Raw genomic sequence first — 22,257 nt, 5'->3', positions numbered from 1 at the left:
CCAGGGGTAATTATCTCATCCACCCAGCCTGATTTTTAACCTTACCTTCTTGCCCCCACCCTCTCTCCACTCTGAACAAGCTTTTACTAGGTTGTTGTTAAGTTTTGGGGTTCAGAGAATCTGACTAGTGTGAGTTTTCCGAAGTAAAGGTAATGCCTTAATAATTTTCACTTTAATTGCTCTTTGTGCAGGGTTTTGCAGATAATTTAACATGATAAATCCTCCCTGGGTAAATGCATAAATCTTTGCAATCTCTTATTTCACTCCCTTAGAGTTTGGCTCTTTTCCCATACAACCATCCAGAGTCCTGTCTAACCAGAGTGAAAATGCTTGTGGTTGTCACCTAACATGGCTGAGAATTCCCCATATGTATGGGACACCTGCCTCCATCTCAGGAACTCCCTCTTTCTGGCTGGCATCCCTGCTGAGAATAGAAGTAAATGCTGTCTATGCCAACTCCCTAGAACAAGTATGGTTTCATCTAGACAACTTTTCAAAATGAGGAAACAGGATGCATACAAGTATTTTATTCTCAATTTTTGGCCCTGGGGTTTATTAAGAAGGTGAAATTATACAGAAGAATAAATTAGTTTAGCTGAAAAAAACAAAAAAAAGTAGGTAACTGATAAATTGAGAATGCAATAAAAATAGAAGATGTTCAGGAATTCCATGTTATTGGTGCATAGAAATGTTACTGATTTTTGTACATTTGTTTTGTGTCCTAAAACTTTACTTGCTTATCCATTCCAGGAGGTTTTTCAAGTTTTCTCCAAAAGGAGTTTTGGAGAGGCTTTAGCATTCTCTACATAGAGACTCATATTGCAAATAGAGAGCAGGAATTCAACTTTTTTTTTCTATTTGGATGTCTTTTTTTTCTATTATCATTGATCTGGCTAAGACTTTTAAACCTAATTAAATTGTGCTTGAGAGATTTTTGTACATTTTAATATGTGAGTAATTAATTTTATATCTGTATAAAGTCCCCTTATAAAGGAATATGTAGCTGTTTTATTTAGTTCTTTTATTATTGATGCACATTTGATTTGTTTTCAGCTTGGAAAAGTACCAAGTAATGCTGCTTCGAGCACTTTTCTGCATTGCAAACTATGCTGGCATTTCTATTATACCTAATAGTGGAGGTGCTGGGTCCCAGAGTGTGGTTAAGTACATCGTGTAAGTTAGGAGATACTAGCCAAGCCGTTTTGAATATGGTTATAACAGTTTACACACAGAACGGTATAAGAAATTTCCAGTTGCTTGACATCATCACTAGTATTTAATTTTATCAGTTTTCAAAAATGTTAACTATTGCATAGTGGTATTAAATTGTATTTGTAATGTGTATTTTTCTGATGCATAAGGATATGTATATGTTAATCTACTTGTTGGCCCTTCGGTTCTGTATGTGGAACTCCTAGTCACATGTTTGCCAATTTTGTTCAATGTATGCATCTTTCTTTACTAATTGATGGGATTTAGTTAAATAATCTAGATAAAAGGCTTTTGCCATATAAATATATGGCAAATGTAGACTTCCACTTTATTCTTGCTTTTCTACTCTCCTGAAGGTTTAGTTTCTATGAAGAGAAGGTTTAAATTCTAATAAGATCCAATTTGTCATATTTGTGTCTTGATGGTTAATGCACTTTGTGTCCTAAGAAATCTTGGCCGGTGCCAAAGTCATGATCATATTTCTCTACGTTATCTACTAGAAATATTGTTTTCAACTTTCACCTTAAAATTTAAAATCCACTTATCATTGAAATTTGTTAATGATGTAAGATAGGAGTATTTCTTTCTCACATAAATAACCAGTTGACCCAAGGCTATTTACCGAGAAGACTGTCTTCTCTCCACTGCTCTTCTGTGCCTCTTTTGTAATATACAAAATGTCCAAATGTGTGGGTCTGAGTTGGACTCTCGAGTTTTTCTACTTTTCTTTGTGCCTATTTTGGCATTACTAACATACATAGCTTTTATTACTATAGCTTTAATCTAAGTCTGAATATATGCCATTGTAAGCTCACAAACTTTGTTATTCTTCAGGACAGTTTTTACAGTTCTTTGATTTTTTATATGTATTTAAATATTTTAAATTGATTAGACAGTTTCCACAAGATTTTTGCCAAAATATTGTATTGTGAAAATACAAATCTATAAATCAATCTGGAGAAAAGTTACATAGAAACAAAGCAAAACAAAACACTGATAACCTCCAAACCAAACTTAAGGAGAACCCCACAATAAGAAAAGAAGTTCCAAAATTGGAATAAATATTTGCAACTCATGAAATTACAAAGGGGCTCACACATCTACTATACAAAGATCTCTCTCTCTATCTTCTTTTTTGTTGTTGTTGTTTTAACAGAGTCTCGCTCTGCCACCCAGTCTGTAGTGCAGTGGTGCAATCTCAGCTCACTGCAACCTCCATCTCCCAAGTTTCAGCAATTCTTCTGCCTCAGCCTCCTGAGTAGCTGGGAGTACAGGTACGGGCCACCATGTCTGGCTAATTTTTTTTGTATTTTTAGTAGAGACGGAGTTTCACCATGCTGGCCAGGTTGGTCTTGAAATCCTGACCTCAAATGATCCACCTGCCTCTGCCTCTCAAAATGCGGAAATTACAGGTCTGAGGAACCACAGCCGACCTGTAAAGACGTCTTAAAAATTAGTTAAAAAGCAAACAAAACAGAAAAAGAGAAAAAAGAAATATCCACGCAGTTAAAAAGAAAAAGAAAAAAAGGCAGAGGACATTATTTTACAGGTCCAGGGCCCTGTGCCCCTCACTGGAATGGGGGTGGACATGGGCTTCACAGGACATGAAATGCATCAAACAGTTGCTGGTTGAACGTGAGAAATTCTTGTGGGACCAGCCTCAAGAGCAGAGCCTGTGGTGCATTGTTTCATCCCCCAGCCTTGCAAAAAAAACCTGGCTGCGCCGTGCTCTGTGCTCACCTGCATTGGCCATGTCCAGAGCCCTGAGCACCTATGGACACCTAAGTCTGCCCAAACTCACCCCATCCGAATATTCTATCTGGTATTGAGCATGACACCATGTCGTCACCTAACATGTGTTTATACAGTTTTATGTTCAACCCCTCATTTTACAACAGGAAGACTGAGGCCCAAAAAAAGCCAAACACTTGTCCAGATTGCAGAAACTGGGCAGAACACAGAGTATTAGGGAGGGAGCCAGCTTCCTAGGCCTTGCATGCACCCCACCCATCAGGTTTACTTTTGAAATGAGAGCTCCTAAGTCTTGGAAAACCCTGTGCTCTACTTTCTACCTGGGCATTCTACTATTTCACTTCTCACATAGGTGTGCAGGCATGCACACACAAATACCACACACACACACACACAAGGTTCTAAAGTGGAGATCATGGAGGTGAGGTTAGGGAGGAGGAAACCAGAGAAGTGACAAAAGGGGAAGAAATAGTAGAGACAGCTTTGCCATGAGGCAGAGGCCTCCACTGCCCCAGCTACATGTCCAGGAGCTGACAGCATGGGATGAAGGATCCTCCAGGTTCCCTGGGTTCTGCCAGGTCTGGGGACCTCCCCAGCTGTTTCAAGAGGACAGGACTGGGGTTGTGACTCCCACCTCTGTGGGCACCTGGAACTAAAATGAGCTGTGCCCTCCCCCCACCACCCCGTGTGGTATAAAGAGAGGCTACGGGAAAAACAGAATCAGTTTTCTCCCTCATAAATAGGGGTACTTGAAGGGAATAATATCAAGGATTCCAGATACTCATAAGTGTCTGCTCCCCTTGGCTTTTCATTGGTAACTCACTGTACTTTGAGACTCTGGGAAGAGGCTTTTCAGTTTCTAGAGGTCCTTCAGAGAAGAGAGAGGCCTAGAGACTTGGGCAGATGAGGACTTGGAAAAGAGCAGAATGTGACAATGCACTGGGCTCTGGAGTGTGGGGCCCAGAAAAAATACTAGTTTTTTGGGGTGTCCTTGAGTTTCTCATTCGGAAGTGGAAGAAAATAATGTCTCTGAATGCTGTTAAAGTGTTTAATGAGTGCACAGCACACCCAAAGAGGCTGAGGAAAATAGGAATCAAGGCAGGCTTCCGAGGTCACTTTTATGGCCCTTGGAGCCTTCAGATACTGCTCCTTTTCCCCAGGGGTCCCTGAAGAGCCACTGCCTTGAGAATCCCCCAGTGCAGGTACCTGTTTTGCGATGCTTCTGCCTGGGGCTATACTGCTAGTGGAGGTCTCTAGGTGGCGGCAGACTCCGTGTTTCTTATGCCCGCTGGGCTTTCCTGGAGTAGCTGGAGCCGGGGGAGAGTCAGGCTGAGGTCCTGCACCTCCTGTTATCATTCTTGATCTCCACATTATTGGGTGGCCAAAAGCGGGAAGAAGGGCTTTGTGATTTTCCCTGTTATTTTACTCAGTGACTCTTCCCCTAGCACTCACCCTGTGGCAGCTACCTTGGTAGGTTCACCATGTGGTACCAAAAATGATTATGTTATCCCTGCATCCCGGCGGGAGCCCACAGTCTGAGCACTGCAGGACAAAAACACTAAAGCAAGTACATGCGAAAGAAAAGATCATTTTATAATGGAAATAAAGTAGAATGTTGGGAGGGAGGGCTGGGGAGAGGTTGCCTGGAGGGGACATGAATGCCTCACTGAGCTGACATTATGTTGTGACCAGAATGACAACTGCGCAGGTGTGGAAAGTGTGTCAGGGAAAAGCCACTCTTTGTGAAGAGACTCACAGGCACAGGTGAGTTCAGCAGAGGAGGTTAGGAAGGGGCCAGTGTGGCTGCAGGCAGCCTGAGAAAGAAAGGAACAGAGGGGAGGGAGGATTCTGGGGCGTGAAAGAGGAGGTTAGTCATTTGCTCCTCTCTGACAACACTGCCCTGAATTTTAGCACCTTTCGACAACAAATACTATCTCACAATTTTTGTGAACCAGAATCTCGACATAGCTTAGTTTGGTGTCTCTGCCTCAAGGTCTCTTACTTGGCTGGGGCTGTGATTTCAACTGAAGCTGGATATGGGGAAGATCAGCCTCCACTCTGCCTCATGGTAATTGGCACGATTCAGTGTGAACTGAGAGCCCGAGTTCCTTCCTCTCCATGGGTCTGGGCATCTCCTCAGTTCTCTATCATGTGGGTCAGTACCTAGAGCATCTTAGGACACTGGAGACCGCTTCCTCCTCTTGAGGATTACAATAGAGAGATGAAAAATGACAGAGATAGACAGACATATGCACTGAAAAAGAGAGAAAGGGAGACTGAGATTGAGAGAGGAAGTACAAGACAGAGCAAGTAGGAGGAAAATAATATTTTTCTAAAAAAATATAACTTTGGAAGTTGCAACAGACTATGTGATTTCCTCCCCCATTCACATTCCAGAACCTTAATGCCCAGTGTAATGGCCTTAAGAGTTCAGAGGTAATTAAGTTGTAAGAATGAGGCCCTCATGATGGAGATTACTGGCTTTGTAAAAGAAACCGCAGATGGCTGTCTCTCCCTCTCTCTGCTAAATGAGAATACAAACTGAAGTCCACCGTGTGTATTCTCACCTCTGTCTCCCAGTCAGTAACACTATCAGTTTCCTCATCTGTCCTTTCTACTTTCTTTAAAAGAGGATGCTGATTGCAGACAACACGTGACAGATGCATTTCAAATCAGAAAGGAGTTTCTTGAGATACACCTGATTTTAGCTTTAAGTAGAATTTCCTGGAGAGTTTTAGTTACAATACCACGTTCAAGAGGATGGTGGTGAAACTCATAGTAAACATTTGGCAAAACATAGGTTATGGGGCAGCCATCTCCTAGAAACACTTCATCAGGGTTTATATATGAAATGTGAAGTATCGTAGGTTTAATCCTGGCACAGAACCAAAACTGAGTGCATTGCACTTGAACAGCTGACCAGTCCCCAGCACAGGTCCATATCAAGAAACGGAGAAGAAAGAATCCATTTAACCCCAGAAAGGTCTTCATTTGCCCAAATTGAAAACCAAATTTCACTCAGGAAGCTAATGTTCAGTTTAATTAAAATATAAATCGGTCATATGTTTTCAAAATTAAATTATATATGTGTTTGTCTGTCTCTATAAATATGTCCCCAACTTTGCTCATGGCTTATCTTCATATTTTTTGGCTGATTTTCAATGGTTGTCTTATCTTGTGTGGATGAATAGTCAATGAAATAGCCTTAATTTCACAATGTGTTTAATTATAAATCTATACTTCCTTTGTGTGAGAGAAAATCTTTTGTGAACAAAATTTAATTTTTGGAAAGCTTTATAAGTCCATATTTTTTCTTTTAAAAATTGTGATCGTGGTAAAAACACATAATGTAAAATTTATCATTTTAATTCTTTTTAAGTGTGTATTTCATTAGCGTTAAGTACATTCACATAGTTATGCAAAAGATCTGTAGAACTTCTATGTCTTGCAAAACTAACATTAAATGCCTTTTAAGACAATTACCCATTTTACCATCTCTTCAGCCCTTGACAAACACCATTCTAACTTTTTCTCCTATGAGTTTGTCTACTTAAGATACCTGATTATGAATGGAATCATAGACTGTCACTTTGTTCCTGGCTTATTTCAGTTAACATGATCTTCTCCAGAATTATCATATAATGTGTCTTTTTAAAGACTGAAGAATATCCCACTTTGTGTATGTGCCACTTGTTATTAATCTGTTCATTGGTCAAGGGACATCTGGATTGTTTCTGCCTTTTGGCTTGTGTTAATAATACTGCAATAAATTTGGTTGTGCAAACATCTCTTCCAGATCTGCGTTGTATATTTTAAGTACATAGCCAGAAGGGGGTTTGCTGGATTATATAATAATCTCATTTTAAATTTTTTGAAGAGCTTTCATGCTATTTTAAAAATTGGCTTGAGGCCATAGATTATTGTGACTTTGCTTTGCATTTTTCTAAAAGAGTGATGTCGAGTATCCTTTTAAATACCTAGTCATTTCTATGTCTTCTTTGGAGAAAGGTCATTTCAAACATTTACCATTCTAAATCAAGTTATTAACATTTCATTGTTGAATTTTAGGAGTTTATATATTTTGGAAATTAACACCTACAAAATATGTGATTAGAAAATATTTTTACATTTTTTTCTTATATGTATGTATGTATGCACGTACATTACCCTGTACAAGACAGGGCCTTGATATATTTTCATGGCTAGTCTCAAACTTTTGGCCTCAACTGATCGTTCTGCCTTGGCCTCCTAAATTTCTAGAATTATAGGCATGAGCCAGCATGCCCAGCTTTCACCCACTTATTAGGTGACATTTGTATGCCACTAAATGTTTTCTTTGATGTGTAGAATACTTGAAGGTTAATGTAGTTCCTTCCTTTTTTGTTCTTTTCCTTGTTTCTTATGAATTTGATGTCATACTTAAGCAAAGTTTTAAGACTTATGTCATAAATTTTCCCCTATGTTTACTTCTAAGAATTTTATTAGTTTTTATGTTTAAGCATTAAATCCATTAAAAGACAACTTTTCTTTTTATATATAATACAAAGGAAGCATCCAACTTTATTTTTGCTCTGTAAACATTCAATTTTGAAAATTCTTTGTTAAAGAGAATCTTATTTTTCCATTACATGGTCATGGAAAGCATATGGAAGATTATTTTATCATGTATGCGAGGGTTTATTTCCAGGATGTCTAGTCTGGTTCATCATCTATGTATCTGTTTTTGTGGCAATACCATATTGTTATTATTTTTGTAGCTTTGTATCATGATTTTAAATCAGAAAATGTAATAACCCTTTGTCCTTTTTAAAGGGTGTTTGGCTACTCACAGTTCCTAAACAACTTTTAGAATTATACACAAAAATTCTGCAAAAAAAAATACCATTGGGATTTTGATGAAAATTACATTACATTTTTATATCATCATGGGTAATACTGACAACTTTTTTTTTTCCTTTGGAGATGGAGTTTTAGTGAATCACTCAGGCTGAAGGGCAGTGGTGTGAGCTGTGCTCACTGCAAGCTCTGCTGCCCATGTTCAAGCAATTCTCCAGTCTCAGCCACCAGAGTAGCTGGGATTACAGTCATGCACCAACACATATAGCTAACTTTTGTATTTTTAGTAGAGATAGTGTTTTGCCATGTTTGCCAGGCTAGTCTCAAACTTCTGATCTCAAGTGATCCACACACTTTGGCCTCCCAAAATCCTGGGATTACAGGCATGAGTCACGTGCCGGCCCTGACATCTTAACAATATTAAATCACCTGACACTTGAGCAAGACTACATGTAAGATTTTGCTTAATTTCCCCTTATTTACGTATCATCTGAAACATTTTCTTGCTTCTGATTTCTAGTTTAATTTACATTGCATGACTTCAGTTTTCTTAAATTTAATAAGACATGTATCCTAACAGAATGTACCATGTGTGATTGAGAATATTACATATTTTGCTGCTTTCGATCGCAGAGTTCTGTAAATGCTTGTTAGGTCTATAATGTCCAGGTTTGGCTTTCTTACTGATATTACATCTGACTATTCTAGTCATTATTGAAAGTGGAGTCTTGAAGTCCGCAATTGTTGTGTTGCTATATATTTCTTGCTTGACTTATGTCAATATTTGTTTTACATATTTGAAAGATGAGAATCATTTGAACCTGGGAGGTGGAGGTTGAAGTGAGCCAATCGCGAGATCGTGCCATTGTCCTCCAGCCTGGGAGACAGAAACTCTACCTCCAAAAAAAAAAAAATAAGAAAGATATCAGTGTTATTTATAGTAATACAAAAATTTAATGTAATTTTTATCAAAATCCCAATGGTATATTTTTGCAGATTTTTCAAATTTTACATATGATTTCTAAATTATTGTTATAGATTTCTTGCAAGTTAATCCATCTCACCATTACATAATAACAATCTGTCTCTTGTTAAAATTTTTACCTTAAAATATATTTTGTTTAATATAATTATGACCGTGCCCCTCCAGTTGTAGCTACTCTTTGCATAAAATATATTTTCTTTATACTACTACTTTCAACTTATTTGAGTCCTTAGAGCTAAAGTGACTCTTGTAGAGAGTACATTGCTGGATCTTCTTTGTTCTTAATCCATTAAATCATTTTATGCATTTTCTTTAAGGTATTTAACTTTTTGTTTTTGAAGTAATTACTGTAGTTAATGAAGTTACTATTATTATTTGTAATTGTTTTCTGCGTTTCTTGTAGATGTGTTATTTATCATTTTTTTCTCTTACTGCTTTATTTTTCTTCGTTGATTTTGTAGTGACATGATTCAATTTCTTTCTCATTTGCTTTACCATCTACAGGTTTTTTTGTAATCATCTTGAGAAATAAAGACTTCATAAAACATCTTAAAGTTATGGCAATATATAATGACTATATTTCAATGGAATGCAAAGTTGTACCTCTTTATACCCCAACTTTGTTATTAATATCACTTGTTATCTTTTATTATTGAGTATCTATGAACACATATTTATGCAGCTTTCTGCCTCATTTTTTAAATTCCATAGCAATAACGTGAAAGTTTTGTGCACCATGATTATGACAGTAGAGATTTCTATAGCTGTTTATGTATTTACCTTTAATAGAGAGCTTTCTATTTTCATATGCTTTTATGATGCTGTGCAGCATATATTGTCATTTTTGGACGTGATAGACTTTCTTTTACATTTCCTTTAGCATCGTTCCAGTGGTTAGTAACACACTCAACTTTTATTTGTTTTGGAAATGCTTAACTTTTTTTCTGAAGTGAAATTATTCCAGTTGAAGGTTTTTGTATAGCATGATTTCTTCTTGTTTAATTACCTTGTCATCTAGGGAGTTCTCAGCTACTTTTTAAAAATATCCTCTCTATTATTTTTCTCCTATATTGTTCTTCTAAGACTCCTTTTAGAAATAAAGTGGTCCACTTGGTGGTGTGCTGTAAGTCCCAATTTTCATTTTTTCTCTATTCTGTTTAAAAAATTTGTTTTCACGAATCAGTATTTATAAGTGCAATGTTATCAACTGTCTAATTTTTTCTGCTTTATTAAATCTGCTTTTGTGACTGTTGATTAAATGTTTAATATAGTTACTGTGTTCTTCAGAGTCACAATTTTTCTTGGTTTTTAAAAATCTTTTTATTGATATCTCATTTTCTTCATGCATCACTTCTAATATTCTTTTGTTGTCTATGTTCTGTTTTTGTTCATTAAGCACTTTTTTCTAATTACATTTTAATGTAATTAGAATGTCCACCTTTACAATACACAAATACAGTAACGGTAACTCAAACTGAAACAAAACATACTTCTGATGGCCATTATTTTTCTGTTTGGGACAAATTTAAAGTTTTCCTTTTGTCACAAAAACAGGAATGTACTTATACAAAGGCTCAAAATAGGCCATCTTTTTAAACAAAAAGGCAATGATTCACAAAAGACTATGAATAGAACATGTAACTAATTGATACAAATCTAATAGGATTTTTTAAAATCAGCCACATCCAATACATCTGAAGTGTTCTTGTGTAAAATATCACGTGAAGAAAAGAAGACTTTATCAATATCTTAAAAAGTGGGTTTGTTCATAGTCTGACAAGTTACCATTAAAAGTGTTTCCTGTGACATAAGGAAATGCAATATTATTTTTCTTGAACCCTTTCAGCGCAAGACTTTCCACTCAATAAAATCGCAGAGGATCTGAAACTGAGAAAATATACTTGATTACTAACAGCTTGTGAAACTTAATACTTTTTTTTTTTTTTTTTTGCATCATCAGCGGCTTTTACTGAACCTACAACCAACTTGCCGCTCAATATGCAGCTCAGAGGTGAGAGACGAGTCTCTGTACAGGAGCCGGTACTGTCTTCAATCTTTTGCATGCAGGTGTTTACCACAGGCAAACAGTTTACTCCACATTTTCTAGTAATGTAATCTTCCTATTAGCAAAAAGCGGTAACCAGTCCCTGTAGACTGAAGGGACTCAAGTCACAGGATGAGGATTTCCTCTTCATGGTTTTTATTTTGATATTTGAACTGCTGATGCAACATATAAGCAGGGTGTTCAGGACCTGCTGTGCCTAAGGGACTGATAAAGGGAAAAGTTCTATTTATTCTTTGTGATTTGATGCACAGATGAAAAACTTAACACACAATAATAGAAGTTGGTCGTTAATAAATCACACCCTCGTCTTTCAGAGCTTCCGTAAGCAGACGACATTGTCAGTTTTCTAACTCTTGTTTTTACACTGCAACAACAATGATGCATATGTCCGGAATCAGCTAAAAAGGCCGTCAGATTCTTTTTCTCTTAGATTATCTATTTTTCACTGTTCCCAAGTATATCTGAATAATTACCTTCCAGCATTCTCTGCTATTGCTCGTTGGGATGCTCTCGATTGTCCCCGTGTTTTGTGGGCTGTTGGGAGAGGGCCCTTGGGAAGGATGTACCACTGTTGGGAGGTTGTCAGTCACTGGGATGTCTCCAGGGATGATGCCTTCCCTGGCTGCAGAAGTCCTCCTGGAGCCACGCCCACCATGCCTGGCAGATATCTGTAGGTAGCACCACTGAGCTCAGGATGAATTTCTTGCTGGTCTATTACGGACCAAAGCACTGATGTGACAAAGAAATCCTTGTTCACACAGTTTCTTAAGCTTCCCGGGATGCGACTTATGATGGCTTGGCGGATCTCAGTGGCAACTGCCTCGCTCATCTCCAGTGACACCTGCTGGCTGTAGCAGGCAGTGAGAGGAGTGCAGATGAGATTCCAGGCATCTTTCAACAGACCCTGAGCAAAACTAAAGGGCTCCGACTCATTCACGTCGAGGGCTGCCCCTCGTATTCTGCCCTCCTTGAGGGTGTGTGCTCAGGCTTTCTCGTCCACCAGGCCACCACGGGCTGCGTTCACAAGGAATGCTCCCTGCCTCATCTGCTTTATGGTAAAGTCATGGATAAGGTGGTAGTTTTGTTCGTTGAGATTGCAGTGCAAGGAGATGCAGTCGTTCTGATACAGCAAATCCTGCTGGGTGTAGACCCTATGCACACCCGGGGACCGCTCGATCCATCTTGCAAAGGCCTTGGCTCGAACTGCAACCTCCTGCTGCGTGCGACCGAAGCCGATGAGGCCCAATATCTCCCCACGAATGCGGGCCTTTACTGAGGCCACCTCGCCAATCTGCTCCACGCTCTGAACTCGCATGCCTTCCCTCAGTGCCTGGTACAGCGACCTGTTCCCCCAGTACAGATTGAGGATGTGGCCGGTGGTGGAGTCGGCTGTCTCTTCCACGGCTGCGGACGGGATGCTGCACACAGCAATTTCGAGCTCTCCAGCAGCCTTGATGGCCACGTTATCGTAGCCACTGCCCACCTGCACGATCACTCTCAGGGCCTTGAAATTTTCCAGGTCCTCCCTGGTGAGGGAGAAGATGTGGTACCTCATGGCACCCACGACTTCGTTTAGAACTTTCTCGTGGATCTCCTGCATGGACTGATCCTCACAGAAGGCCAGGTGGTAAGGTCCTTCAGGATGGGCATGTCCACAGTGCAGTCCCGTCCATCCAGCAGAGTCATCACGAGGCGGGGTACAGGGTGGCTTTCATGATCTGGGGGCGAATTCCTCACAAATTCTGTCCAATCGCTGTCTCTTGACTTAGCGCTTATCCACAAGGGCCATTCTTTAGGGAACTTTGCAACTCTCAGATCAAAAGGCAAAGCAGTCCTCTAAGAACTTAGGGGAACTCGCAGGAGTCTGCGTGCATGACGCAACTATGAACCCAATATAAATTTGTTCACAAACTCTATAGTTCACATGATGGGCTGTCCGTCTTTTTAAGGGAATACAGCTTCTTTGGTTCAAAACCATTTAAGGTGATGAAACCTGTTTGTTTGTAACTCCACCACAATCGCGCAGCCACCAACGAATCTCACCACGACCCCAGGCCGAAGCCGCCTCCATTCCCAGGGATCGCGGACTCCGGGCGCTCTAGACCTGGGGTCGTGGTGAGATTCTCCCTTGGATGCCCCTGTTCTAAAGTAAAGGAAATATCTTTGGAATGTAAAAAGAGAGAAAATAATAGGCATCACCCCAATAGGCTAGAATGAACAAATAACAAAGATGAGAGGTGCAAAGGCCAAGGAGGAAACTTTAAAAATGTGATGTGGGAAGTTCTGCTTCAATGAAATTGGTTCTGGAAAATCCTAGATTTACTTCTTTTGCTGCCACAGATGGACATTTCCTACCCTATGCTTATTATGCTCCTAAATCTTCTAAGGCTCCTCCTGTCCCTCCACTAACATTCCAGGGCATTCACAGTGACAGCCAAAGTTCTCCTCTTCTTTCTGTTATTCCCTTGAAGGCCTTGTGGTCTGAGTGCTTTTCCATTGTTTTGGGGGATCTGGGGAAATCTGCACATTTTGCGAGACTTCTATATTAAGCTATTTTGTAAAAGTCTGTGCCTCATGTCAGAAGTTTGTGAGAGTAAAAGTGCAGGCATTGGGGTTTGGTTCACATATTTCAGAAACACCAAGGACAAATGTTTCTGCTTTATAATTTTCAGTCCTATGATTTCAAATGTGATCCTGCAAAAAAATCGGAAAAACTTTTATCAGAGCCCAAAACACCTCAGCACATATGATATAGTGAAGCTTCTATTTCACTTTAATCTTTTTTTTCATCTCTGGTAATGTAGGTCAAAAAGTTTTCTTTTCCTTGGTAGAAATTAACTTAAAAACGTGAACTCTCTATGCCAAGCACCTCACCTGTGGAATAGTTTATTGTATCTACTCACCTCAAAGAATTTTTAAAGACCTTAATGCCATAGAAAAACTTAGAAACCTGTGAAGAATAGAATAAATTCTTAATTGTTGCATTATTTCTTATTGAGTTATTTTATTATTTAATCTTATATAAAGCTTAGTGGGACTGTGATCTGCACGTTTTCACTTTTTGATTTTTATGTATCCCAAATTAGCCTATAATTTTAGCTTCAGGGATTTCAGAATAGCATACTTGAATTTATGTGTTATATAAAAAGTGAATTACTTAGTATGCACCTCACATTAATAAAATTTCAGTTTGTGTGTCTAAGTTTACTGCATAGAAAAACTTATCATTAGTGTTTCTATTTACTTTCCTCAACATTGTCTGAATGATAGTATAATTTATTTCTCATTGCTTATTATATAGTAGTGTTTCATTGCATATTTTTCAATATTCATGTTGTTTCCATATTTAAAAATGTAAAGCTTTTCTTTACTTAAAAAAAAATAAATTATAGGCCAGTGCGGTGGCTCACGCTTGTAATCCCAGTACTTTAAGAGGCTGAGGTGGGTGGATCACAATGTCAGGGGTTCAAGACCAGCCTGGCCAACATGGTGAAACCCCGTCTCCACTAAAACCACAAAAAGAATGAGCAGGGCATGGGGGCGGGTGCCTATAATCCCAGCTACTCGGGAGGCTGGGGCAGAGAATTGCTTGAGCCTGGTAGGTGGACGATGCAGTGAGCCGAGGTCTCGCCACTACACTCCAGCCTGGGTAACAGAGCGAGACTCTGTTCTCTAATATCATTGAAATCTTCATTAAAATTTTCTTCTAAATGTTCTTTATAGAAGATTATAATGCATTTGTTGTGAAATTTTGTTACTCTAACCATATGCTAATAATTCAAAATCTGTTCTTTATGGGTGTCCAGTTATGGTTGAATATTTCAGTTATCTAGAAAGAGTCTTCTTCAGTTGCATGATTTGTTTATTCAGTATTTCACAGGTTAATGTTTATCCAATTTTGTTTTGTAATATTTTATATTCCTGTATTTTCCTGTTAGGAGAGGCTGTCTTACATCATTTAATTGTGTTTTTAGTTTCTGCTTATATGTTATAATTTTTTATGACTATATTTAACTGTGTACACTTTAAAAGAGTGTAGAAAAAAAGTCAAATATGAATCAACCGTATGTGTATTGCCAACATAATTCTCTGTTCGTTTGACTGTATAAACATTACTCATGCTTTATTTATGACTTCTGTATTTATTTAATTAGTTGGTGGTCAATTATTTTTTTAATCCTCTCTGGGTGAGTAGTTGTGGAAATTGCCCTAATTCCCACATCTATGTATTAATGAATCTATATTACGTTTGCGTGAGGAAAACACCTCTGTGATGCGAGGGTAATTTTGTGTGTGTGTGTGTGTGTGACCACAGAAGTTTTTATTGCCCTCCTGCTCCGCAAAGGGACCTTGCTTCTGCTGGCTTAGCACCTCAAGACTTCTGTAATGTTGGTCTCAGACACCATTTTGCCGTCCACTATCCTGTGGGTGTTGGTCTTTTGGAGGCTTTACAGGTATTTGCTGCTGTCCAGAATACCACCAAGATTGAAGTCCTCTCCATCTTCTAGCAGGCGGCAGTAGGTGGCAATCTCTGTGAAATGGGACACAGAGATCCAGGAGCCCCAGACCCCATGCCTGCATAGAAGCTCGCCGTGCTGCTGACCTGCTGAGCACTTTAGCTGGGCGACTGGACAGATCCCAGGGACAGGTAGTAGTTGATGGAGAAGGTGCGGAACAAGTGGTGAAACTCGCTGTGTACGGGGAGGAAAGCGAGAGGACAGGACTCAGGTTTTGCCGAGGTCCTGAAGATAATTATTGAAATGCATTAAAACGGTATCTCACTTAGATATTATTATTGTTTACATTGTTATAAGAAACATATAAAATTGACAATTATTTACAATTTTACAATAATTTACAATGACAATAATTATATAGTTTAGACTTTTCAGCACATTGACATTATTCGACATATCTCTAGAACATTTTTATCTTACAAAACTAAAACTCAATACACCTGAAACAACTGCCTGTCTTCTCCTTTGTTCAGCCCTTTACAAATGCTATCTTATTCTCTGTTTCTAAGGATGTTACTACTTTAGATATTTTATACATGTGGATACACTCAGTATCTGTCTTGTAGCTGGCTTATTTTATTTAGCATAATGTCATCAAGATTTTATTTTTATTATAGATAAAAGGTTTTCTGCTTTTCAAAAGCTGGGTAATATTCTATTGTTTTTATATTCCAAATTGTACCCATTCATTTGTTTGTTGAGGGAAGTATGGATTGCTTTAACCTATTGATTTTTGTAAGTAAAGCTACAATAAATATGTGAGCGTTTACATCTTTTTTGCACTCTGTTTTATTAGTCTATTTGTCTGCCTTTATGCCAGTAACAAACTACTTAGATTACTGTAGATTTGTAACAGGTTTTGAAAACAGGAATTGTAATGTTTCCAAAATTTTTCTCTTTTTGAAAACTGTAGAGTTCTTTGTGGTCTCCTGAAATTCCATATACTTTCGGGAGTCACATTTTCTGTATCTGTCAAAAATAAAATTAAGAATTTTATAGGGATTGTATTAAATCTGTAGGTCACTTTTGGCATTATAGACATGTTCAAAATATTAAGTTTTCTAACTCTTGAACAAAAGCATGTTCAAGAGTAAATTGCTTAATTTTTACATATTTGTGAATTTTATGAATTTTCTTCTGTTGTCGATTGCTAGTTTTAATCCTTTTTGGTCAGAAATTATAGTAGGTAACATTCAATTTTTTTATTATACTTTAAGTTCTAGGGTACATGTGCAGAACGTGCAGGTTTGTTACACAGGTATACATGTGCCATGTTGGTTTGCTGCTCCCATCAACTCATCATTTACATTAGGTATTTCTCCTAACGCTATTCCTTTCATAGTCCCTCACCCCCAAACAGGCCCCAATGTGAGATGTTCCCCGCCCTGTGTCCATGTGTTCTCATTGTTCAACTCCAACCTATAAGTGAGAACATGCGGTGTTTGGTTTTCTGTCCTTGTGATAGTTTGCTGAGAATGATGGTTTCCATCTTCATCCATGCCCCTGTAAAGGACATGAACCCATCATTTTTATGGCTGCATAGTATTCCATGCTGTATATGCTCCACAATTTCTTAATCCAATCTATCATTGATGGACATTTGGGTTGGTTCCAAGACTTTGCAATTGTGAATAATGCCGCAATAAACATATGCGTCTGTGTGTCTTTATAGTAGCATGATTTATAACTCTTTGGGTATATACCCAGTAATGGGATTGATGAGTCAAAAGGCATTTCTGGTTCTAGATCCCTGAGGAATCACCACACTGTCTTCCACAATGGTTGAACTAATTTACACTCCTACCCACAGTGTAAAAGTGTTTCTATTTTTCCACATCCTCTCCAGCATCTGTTGTTTCCTGAAATTTTAAAGATCGCCATTCTAACTGGCGTGAGATGGTATCTCATTGTGGATTTGATTCGCATTTCTCTGATGACCAATGATGAGCAATTTTTCATATGTCTGTTGGCTGCATAAATGTCTTCCTTTGAAAAGTGTCTGTTATATCCTTTGCCCACTTTTTGATGGGGTTGTTTTTTTTTCTTGTAAATTTGTTTTAGCTATTTGTAGATTCTTGATATTAGCCCTTTGTCAGATGGGTAGATTGCAAAAATTCTCTCCCATTCTGTAGGTTGACTGTTCAATCTGATAATAGTTTTGTTTGCACCCTCGTTTCGAACCAGGTACGCTACGGTCCCGGGGCCGTGAGCAAGGGCTGAAGGGAAGGCACTTTCGTGCATGGGGGACACAGGCCCCGCTTCTCGGCTGTGAGGTTTTTTTTCTTTTTTTCTTTTTCCCCTGCCACATGTGACTCACCTCCCCTCCCTCAAACCTAACCTTCCCCTCAGGGGCCTTCTGCCCGCTTTGGGGTACCCATAGCGGGACCGAGACGCTCCCTGGTTCGAACCAGGGTCCGGGGCCATGTGCAGGGGCTGATGGGAAGGCACTTTCGTCCGTGGGAGACCCAGGAACGCTTCTCGGCGGCGCGGTTGTTGTTGTTTTTTTTTTTTTCCTGACACAGGTGCTTCACCTCCCCTCCCTCAAACCTTACCTTCACCTCAGGGGCCTTCTGCCCGCTTTGGGGTACCCCTAGCGGGCCCGAGAGGGCCCTGAGTTGGAACCGGCGATCCATGGTAACCGGAGCCCAACCCAGGGACTGATGGGAAGGCACTTTTGTCCGTGGGGGACCGAGGCCCCGGTTCTCCGGGGCGCTTTTTTTTTTTTTTTTCCTGACACAGGTGCTTCACCTCCCCTCCCTCAAAGCTTACCTTCCCCTGAGGAGCCTTCTGCCCGCTTTGGGTACGCCTAGCGGGCCCTTTACAAGAAGCTCTTTAGTTTAAGTAGATCCCGTTTGTCAATTTTGGCTTTGTTGCCATTGCTTTTGGTGTTTTAGTCATGAAGTCTTTGTCCATGCCTATGGTATTGCGTAGGTTTTCTTGTAAGTTTTTATGGTTTTAGGTCTTACATTTAAGTCTTTAATCCATTTTCACTTAATTTTTGTATACAATGTAAGGAAGGGATCCAGTTTCAGTTTTCTGCATATGGCCAGCCAGTTTTCCCAGCACCATTTATTAAATGAGGAATCCTTTCCCCATTGCTTGTTTTTGTCAGTTTTTTTCAAAGATCGGATGGTTGTAGATGTTTGGTGTTATTTGTGAGGCCTCTGTTCTGTTCCGTTGGTCTATGTATCTGTTTTGGTACCAGTACCATGCTGCTTTCCTTGCTGTAGCCTTGTATTATAGATTGAAGTCAGGTAGCGTGATTCCTCAAACTTTGTTCTTTTTGCTTAGGATCGTCTTGACTATGCGGGCTCTTTTTTGGTTCCATATGAACTTCAAGGTAGTTTTTTCCAATTCTGTGAAGAAAGTCAATGATAGCTTGGTAGGGATGACATTGAATCTATAAATTACCTTGGGCAGCATGGCCATTTTCACAATATTGATTCTTCCTTTCCATGAGCACGGAATGTTCTTCCATTTGTTTGTGTCCTCTTTTATTTCGTTGAGCAGTGGTTTGTAGTTCTCTTTGAAGAGGTCCTTCACATCCCTTGTAAGTTGGATTCCTAGGTATTTTATTCTCTTTGAAGCAATTGTGAATGGGAGTTCACTCATGATTTCACTCTCTGTATGTTATTGTATGAATGTTTGTGATTTTTACACATTGATTTTGTATCCTGAGACTTTGCTGAAGTTGCTTATCAGCTTAGGAGATTTTTGGCTGAGACGACGGAGTTTTCTAAATATACAATCATGTCATCTGAAAACAGGGACAATTTGGCTTCCTCTTTTCCTAGTTGAATATACTTTATTTCTTTCTCTTGCCTGATTGCCCTGGCCATAACTTTCAACACTATGTGGAATAGGAGTGATGAGAGAGGACATTCTTGTCTTGTGCCGGTTTTCAAAGGGAGTGCTTCCAGTTTTTGCCCATTCAGTATGATATTGGTTGTGAGTTTGTCATAAATAGTTCCTATTATTTTGAGATACATTCTATCAATATCTAGTTTATTGAGCATTTTTTAGCATGAAAGGCTGTTGAATTTTTTCGAAGGCCTTTTCTGCATCTATTGAGATAATCATGTGGTTTTCGTCATTTGTATTGTTTATGTGATGGATTATGTTTACTGATATTCATATGTTGAACCTGCATCCCAGGGATTAAGCACACTTGATCTTGGTGGATAAGCTTTTTGAAGTGCTGCCTGATTCGGTTTGCCAGTATTTTATTGAGAATGTTTGCATCGATGTTCATGAGGAATATTGGCTTAAAATTTTCTCTTTTTGTTGTGTCTTTGCCAGACTTTGGTATCAGGATGATGCTGGTCTCATAAAATGAGTTAGAGAGGATTCCCTCTTTTTCCTTTGATTGGAATAGTTTCAGAAGGGTTGGTACCAGCTCCCCTTTGTACCTCTGGTAGAATGTGACTGTGAATCCGTCTGGTCCTCGAATTTTTTTGGTTGGTAGGCTATTAATTATTGCTTCAATTTCAGAACCTGTTATTGGTCTATTCAGAGATTCAACTTCTTCCTTGTTTAGTCTTGTGGGGGGCGTATATGTCCAGGAATTTACCCATTTCTCCTAGATTTTCTAGTTTATTTGCGTAGAGGTGTTTATAACATTCTCTGATGGTAGTTTTTATTTCTGTGGGAGCAGGGGTGATAGCCCCTTTATCATTTTTTATTGCTTCTCTTTGACTCTTCTCTCTTTTCTTTATTAGTCTTGCTAGCAGTCTATTTTGTTGATCTTTTCAAAAAAATAACTCCTGTATTCATTGATTTTTTGAATTTTTTGTAACATTCAATTTTTCAAAAATTCTGTTAAGAATTGTTTTTTGGCTTAATAGTTATTTTTAGGAGAATGTTTCATGAGCTTTTGAGAAGATTGTGAGTTTTGTTTTTGTATAGAGTGTTCTCTATGCGTCTGTTATATCTAATTGCTTTACAGTATTTTCATGTCGTCTGTTTACTTTTTAATATTCTATCTGGCTTTTTTATTAATTACAGAACTGGTGTATTAAAATATTATACTTTTAATATATTGCCATTTTTGCTTATGTTCTGTCAAGATATTATTGATATATTTAAAAATACTCATGTAAGGTGCATACATATTTGTGTGTATACATAATTATATATATACACAGAATTATATAAATGTGTATAATTGTCATAGGTTTCCAGTGAATAAACCCTTTTATTATTTTGTCCTTTTTTTTGACAATTTGATTTCATAATATATTTTATAAACTAAGACAGTTATTTAAAAAGCATTTTGCATACTATAATTGTGACATAGTCCTCATTTGGTTATGATTTGCATAATTTTTTGGATGCATCTTGCCACATTTAGTCTGGTTTTGTTACTATAGAGTAAGATGGCTCATATCTGTCATCCTAGCATTTTAGGAGATTGAGGTGGGAGGATCACGTGAAACCAGGAGTTTGAGACCAGCCTGGGAAACAAAGCAATATCAAGTCTCTAAAATAAATAAATAAATAAATTGAGTCCCTTTAGACAGATGTAGTTAGATTTTCTTTCTTTTTTTTTAAATTCCTATACTCAATTTATGACTTTTGGTTGAGAAGTTTAGTTTGTGAGTAGTTACTTAATTTCCTGCATTTGAAGGAATTACTTTTGACACTTTGTGGAGTAAAATTTAAATATTAAATTTGAACTCAATTGAATCTGGACTCAAACAATGGTCACCAAGTCCTGGAACAGGTTGTGTGAGCCCCTTGAGGCTTTCATCCAGCGCTGTTTCGGATAAATCTCTATTTCAATTTATTCCTATATGTTAGTTACTGAAAAACAACAGACAATCACAAAAAACAAGTTGACCTTTTTCTTTTCCTTGAGCCCAGAAATGAAGGGCCCTCCTGACTGGACGTCATGCCAGATAACTCATTACAAAAAGAGCTAGGGTTCCAGACTCTGCCAAAACTTCATGAGATCTCTTCTCATCTGTTCACGGACAAGTGGCCAACTCTGGAGCCCAGGCTGTTGCTTCGCAGTCTGGTGATGAATCCTCCATTGTCTGATGAGTGTAAATATATATATCTCTTTTCCCTTCTCTCCGTCCCATTGCAACTTGCTTATTATATCATTTGCTTATTATATCTGCATTGCCATTTACATGGGATACAGTTTGTTTACCCTTAAAGGTATTGTGTGTGGGGGTGTGTGTGTTTCCTTCTCTCCTTGAGCATTTCCTGCACAGAACATTTTTGGCTTCATGAACAGGATCCGAAAGCAAAAGCATGCCATTTTTTGGTGCAGGGACCAGACTGGGAGCTCGGGGACTTTCCATATCTTCAGAAGGGAACTCCCCTAGTTCTTCCCCTTGGCCATTCAGTGGTCCAAGGGAGCTGGCCTTTGTGAAAATTGGGAATCTAAGTTAGTGCATTTTGAATCATTGGCTGTGTGTGAGGAGGTGCAGGGAATCCCAGTTGGTAAATGGGATGCTGAGGGAATTTCCCGGCATGGATGGTGCTTGCTTACTGCTTATAAGTTAATGTGTCAAGATAGGAATCAGCTGCTACAACAGAAATGTAAGCCAGAAAAGAAAATGCTAATCTGACTTCCAGGCTGGCCCTGGCCCATGGCCAGGCCTATGTCTTGACTGATCAGCCTCAAAGTTATCAGCCTATTGCTGAAAAAAGCAGCTGCCTGAGTGGCCCAGTCAGGGTAAAACTGAAGAATTAGTCAGCTGGGGCTTGGATCCGGTAAAAACCCAAATCCTATCTCAAGGATGGGAAGTTAACCCTAGTAAAATTCAAGGACCTGCACAAACTGTAAAGTTCCTTGGCATCCTATGGAATGCAGGGAAACAGTCCATTTTACCAAAGGCTATGGCTAAAATACTAGAATTTGCAGCCCTACCACTGAAAAG

The 22,257-nt window shown here is 38.8% G+C and overlaps 1 pseudogene; it reads right to left on the bottom strand.

Moving 5' to 3' along the window:
• Positions 1-4,988: 4,988 nt before the first annotated feature.
• On the bottom strand, positions 4,989-18,507 carry LOC117978168 (C-terminal-binding protein 2-like; annotated as a pseudogene).
• Between the last annotated feature and the right edge of the window lie 3,750 nt (positions 18,508-22,257).

This window comes from Pan paniscus, chromosome 17 (assembly GCF_029289425.2).
Source record: "Pan paniscus chromosome 17, NHGRI_mPanPan1-v2.0_pri, whole genome shotgun sequence".
NCBI classification, from domain to species: domain Eukaryota; kingdom Metazoa; phylum Chordata; class Mammalia; order Primates; family Hominidae; genus Pan; species Pan paniscus.
Note: the sequence above shows the minus strand (reverse complement) of the source record. Positions and strands in the feature narration are given on the sequence as shown.